This window comes from Stigmatopora argus, chromosome 4 (assembly GCF_051989625.1).
Source record: "Stigmatopora argus isolate UIUO_Sarg chromosome 4, RoL_Sarg_1.0, whole genome shotgun sequence".
In the NCBI taxonomy this organism is placed as follows: Eukaryota; Metazoa; Chordata; class Actinopteri; order Syngnathiformes; family Syngnathidae; genus Stigmatopora; species Stigmatopora argus.
Window position 1 is genome coordinate 1,061,103 of NC_135390.1, and position 12,704 is coordinate 1,073,806.

Genomic DNA, 12,704 nt, shown 5'->3' on the forward strand with positions numbered 1-12,704 from the left:
GCGAAACAATCAATAAATCAATGCACAAAAATGGGGTAAAATCCACTTTCTAGCAGCATTTCATGATTAAATACAAATACTGGAGCTTTTCAGACATTAAAACCAGGCCAGGGGGGTGATTTTCCCGGGAAAAGACAGCGATGAACGTCAATGGCGTACGGGCCGAAAATGGGGTAAAATCCAGCCGAAAACAGCATGTATTGATTAAATACAAATACTGGAGCTTTTTAGACATCAGAACTGGGCCCGGAGTATCATTTCCCGGTAAAAAGACAGCGATGAACGTCGATACGTCCATATTCGTCCATACGTGGAACAGCAAAAAAATGCACTAAAATGAGGTAAAATCCACTTCCTAGCAGCATTTATTGATTGAATACAAATACTGGAGCTTTTGAGACATTACAACCAGGCCAGGGGGGTGATTTTTCCCGTGAAAAGACAGCGATGGACGTCAATGGGGAAACGGCAAAAATTTAACTGGCGTAAAATGGGGTAAAATCCACTTCCTAGCAGCATTTAGTGATTAAATACAAACACTGGAGCTTAATAACAAACACTAGAGCTTTTCAGATATCAGAACCGGGCCCACAATTGAAATATTATTTAGGAATATAGCCATATTATACTCACCAAAAATCCTTTTTAACTGTACTCAATATCCATCATTCTTTTGTTCTTCCTTCTTTTCTATCGCCATCGAAGCTAATGATGAAAGTCGAGCCTGTCCTGTCATATTTCCGGCATAGTCCGTCTTGAAAATGGCTTTAAATCAACACGACAATATATTTGCTTGTGCAGCTAAGTTAGCGCACTGAAAGTGGTGCAAACACCATTTTCCCGGCTGTAACAGGCTTGCTAGCTTCGGAGTTGGCCGCCCTTTCTTAATGATGTCCATTTTTTTCTGGAAAAGTCCGTCTGGAAAATAGCTTTGTGAGCAAATCTGCAACCAAATCCATTTGTTTTTGGCTCTGTCGGCCATTGTGGGTGGAGTTTGCAATCTCTGGCTGCCTCGCTATGGCTTTGGCCTGCCTACTAGCCAATCATAGTTGGTGAAAGCAATGACGTATCCCAGCCAGCAAAATGCCAATGGCTGCAAAAAGCATTGTGGGGTTGCCAACTTGAAATCTGATTGGTTAAAAGCAACAGTGTCTTTTAATGCAGCAGAGCCCGCGGAACTGATTGTGATTGACCATTTGGCATAATAAGTATTGATGGACAAAATATAATATGATTCAGATATTTCTTAGGCCAGCAGAGAAGGCCTTGAAGGCCCTGACGGCCTGCCACTGTAAACTATTAACTTGGAAATCGCGACAAACATGAATTAAAAAGAACACAAACCTTTGATAATTATGGTCACATTGTTAGCAATCCGTTAACTATCTGTTAGTAATCTGTTAGCAATCTGTTGCTACACAATGATCAAATTAGTGGCTATCACTTTGGTACACAAACCTTTAAGTTAATTTTTATAGCAAACAATTCATAACAAGAGCGGAATTTGCTCTGTCAGGCAGAGAAACCACCCTGGTATGCATGCAGGATGGGTAACGAGAGGAGCAAGATAAGAAGGGAAAACACTGTCAAGTTGTCTCGGTGGAATGTGCGTCTTGAAAGCTGGGTCTGCCACGCCTGGGGCGAACGACACGAGGTGAAAGGATTGTGTACAATTGCTCTAGCGCGCTCTAGTTAACTCCCCTTGGACAACAAACTGTTCAGATTAGGTGAATTAAAAACAGAGCTCCTTTAATATATCCATCAAAACTCCTCCCATTCGTGTATAATGTCAAGGATGCTATAAGTTTTATGTGTCCTTAAATAAATAGTCGGGATGGCTTCCTCATGCAAATTCCTTAATTCTCACCAGTAAGAAAATAGACATTATTCCAAGAAAATAAAATAATACAAATAAAAATTGTGTAAACTAAAGATAGGAAAAAAGTACAAACTAAGCCAAACCGCAATTGGGCTGGACTCTTCCCAGGAGTTCAAAACCTCCTCTCCAGCCAGGAACAAAAAAACAGTTCTCTTGTTCTCTGCAATAGTTACATTCACCTCAATTACTAATATTCAGTAACAAATAAATACATTTATATTTCTAAATAGAATTAAACCGACAGCTCCCTGTTTGTCTATATAACTGCCCTTTAGAGCAATTAAACCAAATAACTTATAAAATGTGTGCTAATTAAGAACTCCCAATTCATTCAATAATGTGTGTCGCGTTGCATATTAAAACCAATTAAAAATACCCCAATTTGGTAGGTTATTTGTAAAAAATTACCATTACATTCTTTGTAGTTTGTCTGTCATCTCCTTTAAAAGTATCTTAATCGATGTTTTTTCAATAGTTAGACATAAAATAAAATCTAGTTAAATTTCTTCCAATTATCCACTTCAACAACATCAATAAGATAAAAACAATTTACAGTTCATTTCAGACATTAATTGCCAAGCCAATTTAGTTACATTAGTGGCGGTCTGTGCATTTTCTAGTGGGGCCTTCAGCTATCGGAATCAATCCAACCCTCAAAAACTATTTTATGGCTATAAAACCTCTACTGCATCTACAGCTGCGACACATAAAAAGTCATCAATAATAACCTCGTACAATTGAAATATTATTTAGGAATATAGCCATATTTTACTCACCAAAAATCATTTTTAACTGTACACAATATCCATCCTCCTTTCTTTCCTCCTTTTCTATCACCATCGAAGCTAATGCTGAAAGTTGAGCCTGTCCTTTCGTATTTCTGGCATTCGTTTTTATTCGATTTAGTGCTGAAAATGTTTGTTCCCGGTTGCGACAGGCTTGCTTGCTTTGGAGGTGTCTTTCTTAATGATGTCCAGCTTTTTTTTTCTTGAAAAGTCCGTCTTGAGAATGGCTTTAAATCAACACAACAATATATTTGCTTGTGCAGCTCGCTCCAGATACAGTTTGGTAGCTAATCCACTCTATGACTAGCCAATCATATTTGGTGAAAGCAATGACGTATCCCTACGCCTGCGAGAAGGCATTGTGGTGTTGCCAACTCGAAATCTGATTGGTTAAAGCAACAGTCTTATCGACGCTTGTTTAATGCAGCAGAGCCCGCAGAACTGATTGTGAAGGCCTTGTGAAGTATTGATGGACAAAATATAATATATGATTCAGATATTTCTTAGGCCAGCAGAGAAGGCCTTGAAGGCCCTGACGGCACACCACTGCTAGCAACATGTGTGGTATGTTATATCGGCCAATGATCACTTCTCTTGGTTTGGCGACCATATAATTTCCGTACAGAATCTTTATCTTTGTCCTGTCTGGGGACACAAAAATTAACTGATTATCCATCGCTTCTCAAATTAACGGTGATGCGGTTTTCATCATTAGTCCCAAATCTTTTGACACAAACCCCTCGTTTACCAGCAAGGTTATGTGTGGTGAGGAGTTAGGCACATTATACCACCGTGCTAAAAATGGGTTTGATTCAACATTTAAGGCAGCACCTCCTCCCCAATGATAATATACTCAGTGGTCAGTGGCACTAGCAGGTCTTTGGTTTGTGTTTCCCATTCTCCTTGAAATCTTTTACTGCACCATGGATCATAGTATATTGTGCAATGTTTTTCAGACCGCGACTTAGTAGGTTTTGGAATGTGTGTCAGAATGTACTTTTCCCACTTATAGATGGCCTGGAGCACTAGTCCAGCTATATATAATAATAATAATAATAATAATAATAATCGGACATAGGCCCTGTCGTCATTATCACAACACAAAAGCCTACTTGTCATCACACGCAGAAACTGCGTGTGACGAAATTGATGGTGCTTCTCCATAAGCTACGTTTAATCGTCAAAAGACCTAATAAGTGTAAGTTATGGACTTGTAATTTGTCATTCCGCTGTTGAGGATACAGGTCGCTTACCTCTCACTGTCTTCCACTTACCTTTCCTCAGTCAGCTAGTAGGAGGCAGATCACCAACCAAACATCTGTTCATATACCGCAGAGGGGAATGTGTGTTATGTTAGCGCGAGTTTAGATTTCTGATGGATGTGGGGAAAAAACTGTCCTTAAGCCTATTTGTCCGTGCTTTGTGGGACCTATAGCGTCTGCCAGAGGGCAGCAGCTGGAACAGATTGTGACCAGGGTGGTAAGGGTCCCCTATGATGTTCTTGGCTCTGCTGAGCTAACGAGGGCTGGCAATGTCTTCAAGTGAGGGCAGAGAGCAGCCGACAATCCTCTGGGCAGTGTTAATCACTTTCTGCATGGCCTTTTTGTCTGCCGCCGTGCTTCCAGCGTACCACACTGTGATGCCGTACGCCAGGATGCTCTCTACAGTGGTTCTATAGAAGGTTCTCAGAAGATTGGTGCCCAAGTTGTTCTTCCTAAGTACCCTGAGGAAATGGAGTCGTGTCTGAGCCTTCTTCACCACTGCCGTGGTGTTTGTAGACCATGAGAGCTTGTCCGTGACGTGGACCCCCAGGAATTTAAAGGACTGGACCCTGTCTACACATACTCCATTTATGAGGAGTGGGGCCAGATCTGTGCCGTGTTTGCGAAAGTCCAGGATGATTTCTTTAGTTTTCGTGGTGTTCAGTGTGAGATTGTTCACCGAGCACCACGAAGACAAATTGTTGACCTCATCTCTGTAAGCCGACTCATCCCCTCCTGAGATGAGTCCGACCACAGTGGTGTCGTCAGCGAATTTGATGATGGTGTTAGACTGGTGGGTGGGTGTACAGTCGTAGGTGTACAGGGAGTACAGAAGAGGACTCAGTACACAGCCTTGAGGGGAGCCAGTGCTTAGTGTAATGGAGGAAGAGAGGTGGGGACCAAGTCTAACAGTCTGTGGTCGGTTGGTCAAGAAGTCCTTTATCCAGCAGCAGATTGAAGAGGATAGTCCAAGGTGGGAGAGTTTGTCAGTCAGAATGTCCGGTTTTATGGTATTGAAGGCTGAGCTATAGTCAATGAAGAGCATCCTCACGTAGTTCCCAGGGTGTTCCAGGTGGCTCAGTGCTGTATGAAGAGCAATGGCAATAGCATCATCAGTGGACCTGTTTGCTCTATAAGCAAACTGGTGAGGGTCAATTGAGGGAGAGATTGTATTCCTGATATGGCGGGCTACCAACTTTTCAAAGCACTTCATGATCACAGGCGTGAGGGCAACAGGCCTATAATCATTCATGCTGCCAATGGTTGGCTTTTTGGGGACAGGGATGATGGTGGCAGATTTCAGACAAGATGGAATGATGGATAGTTGCAGGGAACAATTGAAAATATTTGTGAAGACTCCAGCCAGCTGGTCAGCACAGGCTTTGAGCACCTTCCCAGGTACTCCGTCTGGGCCAGCAGCCTTCCTGGTGTTCACGGACCGCATTACCAGTCTCACTTCCTGTTCCCGGAACGCCTATATCCCCTACCCAATATACTTTCGCCCTTGTTGTTTGAAGACTCACGTGAAAGTTTTCCCTAGGTGTGTCAATTACCACTCCCTCGGGTGTGTAACAAATTTTTACATTAAACTTGCAGAAGGCACCTGAGATGTTTGTAAATTTGTTGGGAAGAGATGATCTCTTCCCAACAAATTTACAGGTGTCTGCTCAGACACCAGAACTGGCCTTGTAGTTGTTTCTCCCCTCACTGTTAGTTGAATTGGAGCTGTCATTGGTATTGTTTGGATTGCTCCCAAGAATCCCACTGTTTTGACAAATTTGCCAGACATCGGAAGGTCTGAAGCGTATTTTGGAATTATGCACGTGTAGGTTGCTCCAGTATCAACCAACATAGGTATTTGTTTCCCTGCAATCTGGACTTGTATCACTGGTTCATTTTTTGTTATAGATGTGACTATTGGTAACTGACCTTTCCCTGCAGGATTCTCTGGGCATCCTTAGTATCCATAATTCGGCACACCCCACGGATTAACTGGACCCGAACATTGTCGTTGCGAGTTGGAGCCTCGAGCCTGTGGAGGTTGGCCGCCATAACCTCCCTGGTATCCACCAGGGGCCATCCATGGATTAAAAAGGCAATTCTGACGAATGTGACCGGGTTGTTGGCATCCCCATCATCTTAGAGGGGTCTACGGAGGAGCGCCCTGTTGCTGGTTCCTCCTCCTTGTTCCGCCCCTCGGTGCCGCAGGAGGCTGTCTCCTTCGCTGTGGAACTTGGTTGCCTCTCGCTTGCTGGGCATACACATTGACGACTGGGGGGGCCATGGCTGCCGGGGCAGTTGGCGGTGGTGGTGGAGGTGGTGGTTGTGTTGGTACCATCACGGGTGCTTCCAGGCTTGGCTTAGGATTTTCGGCTGAGGCTTGAACCCTCCTCTTGTTCTGGTTGGACAGTTCCCCAAGCTGTAGCTGATCTACTTTCCGTGGCAGTTCTTTGGCTTGGTCCTTCAGCCATTATTCATCCCGCCTGTATTTTTCATTGGCATGCACCACATGCTCGCAGAACTTCCTCCAGTTTGCTTCTCACTGGAGATGGCATGGCTTCGACAACCGCCGTTCTGAAAAGCGTCGTCATTAGAGGACTACAGTTAACCTCCTCTTCTGATTCTAATTCTGCGTCTGCTCCTCTGAATGCAGCTGCTTCCATTTCTGTCAGTCTCCAAGGGGGTAAATCCAGGATTGCCCTGATGTCTCCTAATGCTAATTATGAGCCTGCTGTTAATTGTTTCAGCTGTGTGTACCAAATTAATGCTCCATCCTCGAGAGAGGGGAGTTTGCCAATCAATATTTCAACTTCACCTAATCTACAGGGTTCGTATTGGTATTTGCTATCATTTCCAAGATTTAGCGGGAAGTTTGTGATTGTCTTTACTTTTCCTTTATTGCATTCTTCAAAGTCCACGTTAGCTTGGAATTTGTTTTCTATGTCTTCGTGTTTGGATGCTTTTCTCTTTATGCCTGTTGATTGTGAGTACGCATTCAACCGTTTGATATCCCTGACAATTCAACCATGTGTCCCGTTTCCATGTTAGCGATCATTTCCTTCCATTCATCTGCGCTCGCATCTATTTTTGTAAAATATACGTCTTGTTCTGTATGGAGTCATGTTCGATGTTGGCATTATCGGAGATATTATTATATCGGATGAATTGTTTTTGGTGTCAGCAGAGGAGAACAGTGTGACATGTCCTCCCTTCTATTAATTATTGTTGGGGCTGAACTGTTGCAAACTTCATCTATCATAATCAGTGAAATTGCACCAGAGTTATCCTCATCAATTTCTCTCATTGTCAAAGAACCTTTCACATCCATAGTCAATGATGGATAAATTGAATTAGCGGGTGGATTGCTTGGGACAACTGGCATAGTATCAGGCCTGTATGGTGGCGGATTTCCCTTTTGATTCATTTTGGGCCAGATTTGTGAAGCAGAGGCCAAGAGGTTACTCAACATTGCGGCCTCTCCTTCCAACGCTCGCAGCTCTCTCCTGTGGGCGCGCTTTTTCAACAAAGGAGGCACCTCCTCCCTTTTCTGTCTCAATTTTGTTATCACTGATTTTGTAATCCTGCAGATTCTTTTTCACAGTTTCCTCTTTCACAAAACAATCACCATCTTCTTTCTCCTTAAGTCGCTTTTTTATTTCCTTACTGATTTTATCTTTTTCTTTATTTCCAACAACTCTGTCTTGCGTGAAAGATGAGGAGAGTGGTGTACTCCCCTTTGCTCCAGCCATCTCCCCCATGCTTGTCACTCAGCTCAGTAACCAATATACTCCACTTAGCAATCAATTCAAAACTGAGTCTACTCCTCCAAACACCTTACTGCTGCAGCTTCTTTTTTTGCAAATTTACGCAGGGAACAACTTCTGCAATTTAATTTGTTATTTGCACAGGGAACAACATCTGCCACTTTATGTACAACTTGACGCAGGGAACAACTTCTGCCACTTAATTTGCAATTTTACACAGGGAACAACTTCTACTATTTGATTTGCAACTTCACACAGGGAGACACTTCTGCTATTTGATTTGCAACTTTACGCTAGGAACAACTTTTGCTATTGGATTTGAAAATTTGTATTCAATCTGAGCTCAATAACTTCCAATAAAAGATACAAAAACACCAATTCCGTGAATGTCAATCTATATTAACCAGAACTGCACTTATAGACCGTTCTTCACAGACTCTCCTAAAATTTGGATGTTTGTATGAATTGTGCAGAATTTAAAATCTGCTTACCTATTTATTTTGGCGCGCCAAGAGTCTGTAGAGAGGATCCTTGCTGCTCGTCCTGACCTTCAGGGCATCAGCTCGGCAGTCCCCAAATTATTGGCGTTTGTTTCTTTTTGACCTCGTATTTACAATGCCACATGTTTTTTTGTCCTGGAGGTTTTATTTGATAAAGACACGGAAAACAGAAATGGGATCCCAGGTCAGTTCTCAATACGTTGTTTATTTGCAAGAGAAAAGACAGACTTTCATATTCTGACTCCAATATATAAGGCCTCCGTAGTCTAAAGTGGGCGTTACTTTTGCATATTAGTGGGTGTGTTTTGTTTAGCTATTTTGACCACTAGAGTGTACTAGTGAGTAGACTGTGTTTCGAGATAAGTGTGGGGGTGTAACGAATACAAGACTTCATACCTGTCAACTTGTACGTTTTATACGTATTTTATAAGTTTTTTTACCATTTCAAATCATGTATGCCGTACACCGACTTTTGTACGGGGAAAAATAAAATAAAAAAATAAATCGCCAATATTTATGAAAAACGATCTCAACAAGACCGTTTTGGCTAAAATCCAGATAGTCTCGTAGGCCGGTAGCCAACGACGCTACTGTCATCGATCGTTACTATTGTCACGGTATACCAGCAAAAATTATCCTCAATCGTATGTATTTTTTTAGCGGTGCGTACGGCAATATCGATAAAGGATGACATGCGCATGCCTAGATATACATAGAGTAAATATCGTGGAAGCAAGCATGGAGGAGCCACCTAGTAAGAAACGAAGAACTCAAGGATCGGGTCAACACCAGAAAGAATGGGAGTTACTTCAAGGTGAATATGCTGGCTGGATTAAAGCATCGTTAAGAGGCACTCAATTCTCATTCTGTGTCCCTTGCAATAAAGACGTGAAAGTTGCTGCGAGTGGATTTTACGATCTGAAGAGCCACTTTAAAACTGCCGGACACGTGGAGAATGTGAAAAAAACCAATTCACATGTCCCATTAACCAAGCACTTCGTCTCTACCGCAAATCCTGCAGCATCCCACAAGATGACAAATGCGGAAATTCTCTTCTGCCATTTTCTTGCTGAGCACAACATTGCTTTCACAGCTGCGGACCACTTCTCGGATTTGGTGAAAGTTATGTTTCCGGATTCACAGACAGCTAAGGTAATTTATTATTATTATTATTATCATCATCATTCATATCTACAATGAATCAGCATTTATGGCACCGTGTCAACCATAACGGCCTTGGGAAAAGCTCCATTTGTTATTTAATTTTGATAATTCATGCATTATACCTGTTATGAGAACAAAGCACTTTAAGTTCCTGACACTGCTGCCAACTTTAATTGTGAAAAATATTTATAATTTACCAACTGTGTTTCTACACACATATACATATAGATATATTTTTTTCCAGAAATAATTGTGTACATTGTTGAATATATATTTATGTGATTAAAATTTTATATTTTAATATTATATTTTTGCAGGAGTTTGCATGTTGGAGGACCAAGGCTACGATGATTGTTAAGGAGAGCCTTGCACGTGGCTACACCCAAGACGTCATTCAGTACTGCAGAACTCACCCATTTACCCTCATGATTGATGAAAGCAATGATCGTAGTACCAAAAAGCGACTTGTTGTGTTAGCTCACTTCTTTGATAGGGAGAACACAAATACCAGACTCCTCGATTTACCAGAGTTGGCATCAGGCACAACAGCATCAATCTTTGCCGTTATTGACAACATTTTACAAGAAAATGACATTCCATGGAGTAACGTTGTGGGATTTGCAAGCGACAATTGCAACACCATGGTTGGAAAGAAAAACTCTGTCTTGTCTAGGATAAAAGAAAAAAATGGGGCTGTTTTTAGTGTTGGATGCATTTGTAATCTTGGCAATCTGTGTGTCAAAGATGGACTGAAGACATTGCCAGTAAACATAGATGACTTGCTGGTGGATATATATATATATATATATATATATATATATATATATATATATATATATATATATATATATATATATATATATATATATATATATATATATATATATATATATATATATATATATATATATATATATATATATATATATATATATATATATATATTTAAATAGTTCCAAACGAATTGAGGATTTTAAAGAGTTTCAGGACTTTACAAATTCCGAGCAAGAAAAAATCCTAAAGCATTGTCCGACACGATGGTTGTCTCTGCAAAAAGTGGTTGAAAGAACATTGTCTCAGTACAAAGCACTCAAAAGCTACTTCGCGAGCCATGCGGATGTTGAAAGGGCAGGTAAAGTGAAAAGCATCCATGATCGACTTCAAGACCCTGTTACTCTCCTCACACTCCACTTCCTCAGCTTCATCCTGCCTCAAATAAATCGATTCAATATTGTGTTACAAACAGAGGCATGTATGATTGGAGATTTGCTTCCAGAAATGGAAAAACTCTTAAAGAAACTCTTGGTGAAATTTGTGCAAATGGAACATGTCAAATCTGCTGATAGCCTGCTGGCAGTTGATTAGAAAAACAGATGCCTGCAGCATGAAGATAGCAGGCTTGGTGTTGGCTTGGGCACCAGGGCCCTCTTCCAAGACACCAATGAGGAGGATGAAATCAGGCAAAGCATCACACCAGCCATGCAAGCAACTTTTTTTTCCTCTGTCCGCTCCTTCTACGAGGCTGTTGTAACTAAAATGATACAAAAATTTCCATTTGAGAATACAATACTGAGTGACTTGGTGTTGGACCCAAGAAAGAGAGAGATGTTGGATTACACAAGTATTGTTAAGCTTGCAAACAGGTTTACACCAGACTTCGATCAGGAACAATTAAAAGATGAATGGGAAGACTATCAACTAATACCTGATGATCTTCTCCCTCAGAAAAGTCAGGATGGACAACCAATTCGTCCAGAGACATTTTGGCCTCATGTGTTCAAAATGAAAACTGGTTTGGGGCTGGATCGCTTTCCACTGATGAGAAAGATGTATCTAATTTCACTCAGCCTTCCTCACAGTAATGCTGATAGCGAGCAGGTTTTCAGCCATGTGAGGAAAATTCATACAAAGTACAGAAAGACAATGGGAACAGACACTCTTACTTCTTTATTACAGATGAAATTGAACTGTGACAACTGTTGCTCACAAGTGAGACCCTCATTAGAGCAGATAAAGTCTGCTAAATCATGCACATTGGCTTACAATAGGAAGCACTGAAGGCACAGTTTATTGCATTGTAAACTCTTTAAATTGAATAAAAGACTTTGTATGCAAATTACCTTTGTTATTTCTATTACACTGTCTGGTTACCGCGAGTAAACATGCGTCGTACGGTGTTTGTAAGGTTTTTTGGGGGGTTTGTAAGGGAAATCATAATCATTTATAAGGGCAGTTATCGGCAGAGGTTGACAGGTATGAGACTTGAATAATAAAAGAAAGGAATATATCATTACTGTGAATAATGTCAATTGGGCTATATGTCGGCGAGAATATACTTTGAATATAGTATTGACAGAAGTGACCACGAGACTGATCTGTGTCTTGTCTGTGTTCGGTCCAAAAATATTTCAGCGCAAATAAAAGAACACTACCACCACCCGGCGGTGAGGTCAGAAACTGTCTCAACTCTATTTCTAGCCGAACAGTGTTATTGCGATACGTCATTACATACGATGGCATTACGTTTATCAACGGCAGAGATTTGAACAGAGAAACAATAATTATCATCACAGTTCTGGGGTCCTGGGTTCAAATCCAGGTCATGTCCATCTGTGTGGAGTTTGCATGTTCTACCACGGCCTGCGTCGGTTTCCTCCGGGTTCTGCGGTTTCCTCCCACATTCCCAATAAAACATGCATGGTAGGCTAATTGGACACTAAATTGCCCCTAGGTATGGGTGTGTGTGCATGGTTGTCCTTTGTGCACTGCCTTCGGATGGGCGCCGATTTAAAGTGTCCCCCGCCTCTGGCCCGGAGACAGCTGGGATTGGCTCCAACAGCCCCCGCGACCCCAATGAGGATAAAGCAGTTCAGAAAATGAAATGAGACAAATCACTCGAGGATCGCGCTCAAAAGGAAGGATGCAATACGCGCATGCGCAACAAATGGGGTCCGAACGAGGATTTATGAATTATTAAAATTATTAGTTTTATGGTTTAGTGTACGAATGCGTTGGTTGGATATCTAACGTCGAATCTACACGTATATAGTACGTATATCTATCTGCCGTCGTCGCTCTTAAGGAAGTGACGCATTCCCGCGCATGCGCAGTAGCAAGATTATGTACGACTCGAAGAAAAGACAATGTGCACGAGTTCGTAGACTGCTCCAGAATTTGATTAATGAGTGTTACAATACATTTCGATTAGATGCAAAGTTTTCATTTCACAGATGCTCGTCACTGCAAATTTGGAATCCTTTTTTAGGGCTCGCACCATATTAACCAGGTTTGTCCCAATATTTGTTTAATTTACGTTGTTGAATGATATCCTCCAACTAAATTGTGTAGAA

At 41.4% G+C, this 12,704-nt stretch overlaps 1 protein-coding gene across 8 annotated transcripts in view; it reads left to right on the plus strand.

The window, feature by feature from the left end:
- Positions 1 to 12,252: 12,252 nt before the first annotated feature.
- The window catches only part of taf2 (TAF2 RNA polymerase II, TATA box binding protein (TBP)-associated factor), a 204,984-nt gene continuing 204,532 nt past the window's right edge, over positions 12,253 to 12,704 (plus strand). For 4 of the 8 annotated variants that reach the window (XM_077599565.1, XM_077599564.1, XM_077599562.1 and 1 more), the window contains exon 1: positions 12,254 to 12,640. The gene's annotated coding sequence lies outside the window, so the exon portion shown is untranslated. Of the gene's footprint in view, positions 12,641 to 12,704 lie in introns of all 8 variants that reach the window. The other 4 variants (XM_077599568.1, XM_077599567.1, XM_077599563.1 and 1 more) reach the window with 3 other exon arrangements.